Source organism: Zeugodacus cucurbitae, chromosome 6 (genome assembly GCF_028554725.1).
Source record: "Zeugodacus cucurbitae isolate PBARC_wt_2022May chromosome 6, idZeuCucr1.2, whole genome shotgun sequence".
NCBI classification, from domain to species: domain Eukaryota; kingdom Metazoa; phylum Arthropoda; class Insecta; order Diptera; family Tephritidae; genus Zeugodacus; species Zeugodacus cucurbitae.
Genome location: NC_071671.1, coordinates 46,444,386 through 46,450,000, shown reverse-complemented (window position 1 = coordinate 46,450,000; position 5,615 = coordinate 46,444,386).

Genomic DNA, 5,615 nt, shown 5'->3' with positions numbered 1-5,615 from the left:
AACTAGTCGTACTAAAAATAAAACTTTTAATGAGTTAAAAGACTTGTGTATATCCAATATCCGATATGCCAATTACATACATACATAGCCCTCGATGGGGGGATGGGGTCATATGTAGAAGTTCACGCAAGTGAGGAAAGTTTCTGATTGCCATTCACTTGGGAGTGGCCAGGAACGATTCTTTTGCATATGACTCAAGCAGCTCACGACTTCCGGTTTTAGACCAAGTATCCCCTGGGTAGCTAACAGACATCCGTTTGGAGGCGAGCTAAAGTGAGAAGGCGAAGCCCGCTTGTGCGGTTGTGCGTAGGGCTTGGGACCCACCACATAAAAACGAATAACCAGTGAATAAGAAACACAGGCCTCGGATGAGAAACCCCCCTTTTGATGACGACCACGGCAAACGTATAAAGGACTATGATTTGAGGGCATGCACCTGGAATGTCCGGTCTCTTAATTGGGAAGGTGCCTCTGCCCAGCTGGTTGATGTCCTCATACAACTAAAGGCTGACATCACCGCCGTCCAAGAAGTGCGATGGACGGGACAAGGACGGAAGAAGGTGGGTCCTTGTGACATCTACTACAGCGGCCATATAAAGGAGCGCAAATTCGGTGTTGGATTTGTGGTGGGAGAGAGACTACGTCGCCGAGTCCTGGCATTCACCCCGGTGGATGAACGTCTTGCCACAATCCGCATCAAAGCGAGGTTCTTCAACATATCGCTGATTTGCGCCCACGCCCCAACGGAAGAGAAGGACGATGCGACCAAAGATGCTTTCTATGAGCGCCTAGAACGCACATATGAGCGCTGCCCCCGCCACGATGTCAAAATCGTGCTTGGCGATTTTAACGCCAGGGTGGGTAAAGAAGGTGTCTTTGGCACAACAGTCGGAAAATTCAGCCTCCATGACGAAACATCGCCAAACGGCCTGAGGCTGATCGACTTCGCTGGGGCCCGAAATATGGTTGTCTGTAGTACCAGATTCCAGCATAAAAAAATTCATCAAGCATCGTGGCTGTCCCCTGATCGAAACACGCGCAATCAAATCGATCACGTTGTGATAGACGGAAGACATGTCTCCAGTGTTTTAGACGTGCGTACGCTCCGAGGACCAAACATTGACTCGGACCATTATCTAGTAGCAGCAAAGATACGCACTCGCCTCTGTGCAGCAAAGAACGCCCGTCAACAAACACAAGGAAGGTTCGACGTCGAAAAGCTGCAATCACAACCGACAGCCGAACGATTTTCTACTCGACTTGCACTCCTGCTCTCGGAGAGCACTCATCAGCATCTCGATATAAGGGAGCTGTGGAACGGCATCTCAAACTCATTGCATACCGCTGCAGCCGAAACAATTGGTCTCCGGCAACGCCAAAAAACCAGTTGGTACGATGAGAATTGTCGTTCCGCAGTGGAGAGAAAACAGACTGCCTACCTCGCAACGTTGCGATCGACCACAACACGTTCGGGGTGGGATAGATATCGAGAACTGAAGAGGGAAGCGAGACGCATTTGCAGACGTAAAAAGAAAGAGGCCGAAATGCGTGAGTATGAAAAGCTTGAAAAGCTGGCCGACATGGGTAATGCTCGAAAATTTTATGAAAAGATGAGGCGATTAACAGAAGGTTTCAAGACCGGAGCATTATCATGTAGGGACCGAGAGGGTAATCTGGTAACGGATGTCCAGAGCACACTGGGATTATGGAGGGAACACTTCTCCGACCTGCTCAATGGCAGTGAAAGTACAACACCAGGAGATGGCGAACCCGATTCCCCAATCGATGACGATGGAATAGATGTTCCATTACCCGACCATGAAGAAATTCGAATAGCAATTACCCGCTTGAAGAACAACAAAGCGGCGGGGGCCGATGGATTACCGGCCGAGCTATTCAAATACGGCGGCGAAGAACTGATAAGGTGCATGCATCAGCTTCTTTGTAGAATATGGTCGGAAGAAAGCATGCCTGACGATTGGAATCTTAGTGTGCTCTGCCCAATCCATAAGAAGGGAGACCCCACAATCTGCGCCAACTACCGTGGTATAAGTCTCCTCAATATCGCATATAAGGTTTTGTCGAGCGTATTGTGTGAAAGACTAAAGCCCACCGTCAACGAACTGATTGGACCTTATCAGTGTGGCTTTAGACCTGGAAAATCTACAATGGACCAGATATTCACCATGCGCCAAATCTTGGAAAAGACCCGAGAGAGAAGAATCGATACCCACCATCTTTTTATCGATTTTAAAGCTGCCTTCGATAGCACGAAAAGGAGCTGCCTTTATGCCGCGATGTCTGAATTTGGTATCCCTGCAAAACTAATACGGCTATGTAAGCTGACGTTGAGCAACACCAAAAGCTCCGTCAGGATCGGGAAGGACCTCTCCGAGCCGTTCGATACCAAACGAGGCTTCAGACAGGGTGACTCACTATCGTGCGACTTCTTCAATCTATTGCTGGAAAAAATAATACGAGCTGCAGAACTAAATAGAGAGGGTACAATCTTCTACAAGAGTGTACAGCTCCTGGCGTATGCCGATGATATTGATATCATCGGAAGCAACAACCGCGCCGTTTGTTCTGCGTTTTCCAGACTAGATAAAGAAGCGAAGCGTATGGGTCTGGTGGTGAATGAGGACAAGACGAAATATCTCCTGTCATCAAACAAACAGTCAGCGCACTCGCGTCTTGGCTCCCACGTCACTGTTGACAGTCATAACTTTGAAGTTGTAGATAATTTCGTTTATCTGGGAACCAGCATTAACAACACCAACAATGTCAGCCTTGAAATCCAACGCAGAATCACTCTTGCCAACAGGTGCTACTTTGGACTGAGTAGGCAATTGAAAAGTAAAGTCCTCTCTCGACGAACCAAAATCAAACTCTATAAGTCGCTCATTATTCCCGTCCTGATGTATGGCGCTGAAGCGTGGACGATGACAACATCCGATGAGACGACTCTTGGGGTTTTCGAGAGAAAGGTTTTGCGCAAGATTTATGGTCCTCTAAACATTGGCAACGGCGAATACCGCAGACGATGGAACGATGAGCTGTACGATTTATACGACGACATTGACATAGTTCAGCGAATAAAAAGACAGCGGCTACGCTGGCTAGGTCATGTTGTACGGATGGAAGAAAACACTCCAGCTCTGAAAGTATTCGATGCAGTACCCGCTGGAGGAAGCCGCGGAAGAGGACGACCTCCACTCCGGTGGAAAGACCAAGTGCAAAGTGACCTGGCTTCACTTGGTGTTTCCAGTTGGCGCCAAAAAGCAAAAAGGAGGAATGAGTGGCGCGCTCTGGTGGATTCGGCTATAATCGCTTAAAGCGGTTCCTACGCCAAATATATATATATATATAGCCCTCGATGGCACCTTTGCTATATTCTCTAATATATAAAAAAATCGTATTTTCTTTAAAGTTCTGCATACTTTTCAGGCTGCCTCTAATATACTTTTTTCTTTGTTGTCTCATCGTCTTTTCACTCATTAACAATGGCAAACCATTTATTTCACAAATAAAAAAAATAGTCAGTTGCAATAATGTAAGCCAGACAAAACGAATTGCAAATAATTACAAATTAAAAGGTTGTATAAAAAATAAATTAAAAATCATTGAAGAGTAAACGAACTACTCAGTATATGAATTGAATGATTGATGAATGATGCTACGACCTAGCAATCAAATGGACCGCAATAAAATGCTACTACTAGATTTAGTTCGCATGACTCTAAATGAAAAGCTTTAAATTAAAACGACTGAAGTTCCTCTTACTTGGTAATCATTAATTCAGAGTCGATTATTGGCAATTAAAAATTGTCGTAACAACTAATAATTCGCACTTCCGTAATTGGCGTGTCTGCCAAAGTGAGCGCACGAAGCGCTTCTACAAGTATGTAATGCACTTTTAATTAATTCCCAAGTAAGCAGCATTTCCCAAGACTTTCACCATTACCTTAGAGAACTGTCAAGTGACTGCGACTCACCAGAAGACATTCTCCACAATTGGTTGGGTCAAGTATTTAATGGCTAATCAGACATTGGAACCGACAGATAGTTGAGCAGACAACAACGTGTTGCCAATTGTCAGTGAAATGTCAGTTGTCGGCGAGTAACGGCATAATTACCACACTACGAAGTCGCACGATTGATTTGTGGACTTCGTCAACACTATGAAAAACGCGCGGAGGGTGGTTTCTGCAGACTCAAAATCTTTCGGAGATGACTAGAGTGAATGTTGCAGCAACATACCTACATATATTGTGTGGCAAGCATCACGAGCTTTCTGCGTCGCCGCTTAAAGTTCGTTTGTTGGTTGTGTAATCTTGTCGGCTTTTCTGTCATTCAGTTAAGTTTTTCTTCATTTCTTTCTTCTGGTTTGTTTCCTTCTTTCACGTTTCGCGTTGGCTTCCTTCTTTTCAAGCCGCTGCAATTGCTGGCATCAATATGCGATCGCCAATTACGACAATTGCAGCAGTTACAGCGCTGCGAGCAAAAGAAATGACCAATACAATCACAACAACAATAGCACTTTCTTAGCTGTAGTTCTATAGTCGCCAATTGTTGTTGTGGCGTTTGGGCCTTTGTGGCACATACACTTCTGTTTTGTTGTTTTCCCTTGTTGGATTTTGTCACGCTGCATTTACACATTCTCCACATTGGTTTGTGTTGTTGTTGCTGGTGGTGGTGTTCCATTCGCATTACAGTTGGTATTCCTGTGCCAATTGTGGCAATTATCTACGTACAATATATATGTGTATGAAAGTCTGATCATTTTACCTTTTTTTACTTCTTTTCAATTAGCAACAGTTGGTTGACCTCTGCCATTTGCTGTTTGTATTTCTATTTGTATGTGTTTGTGTGGATTTAGTCACGAAAAGGTGCTTATTCAAATATTTGGTACAATTGTATTTGAAAACCTAATAATAATTTTCGTTTCAACGGTAACCACTTGATTTAATAAAATAATATTCTTGTGTTTCAAAAACAAATTTATTAGGAAAATTAGTAGATTATTTACTAGTTCTAGTTACTAGGAGTTCAAAAGAATATATATGTATACTTTTAGGATTCTGAAGTGAAATGCGTATTAATAGGCCTAAAAACGTGTAGAAACAATGACTAGTTTAAAATATAAGATATTGGTCCTGGTATAGAAATCTTTCTCGACTGTTACTGTGCGAAGGATGATCGTCTTAATAAGCAAATTCATGCAGTAAATTCATCACCCTATTGTCTTTGACGCCAAAGGTAGACAGTGAAGCTTTAAGTTTTACAAGTTAAGAGAGAATCAGGTGCGTCTGGGTGGTGTCTCAAACGCTTTGGGCCACCTAGTAAGTCCCAGGAGCGCGACAATCCCATGAGTTCCATATTTCTTTGGGAATTCTAATTTTTTTGTAAATTTCTCCGGTGAGGTAGCCTGTCTTGTTCTTCTTAATTTCAGGTATATTTGAGTATAAATAAAAATATAAATATCAACGGAGTGAGATAACTGAGATAATAGTCTAGAGAAGAAGTCCACAGTGAAATTAAATTGTTTAGAGGTTAGTCAAGAACTATTAGACATTAACTATTTGGCAGGTCTATTAATTATTTATAAAAGTTGG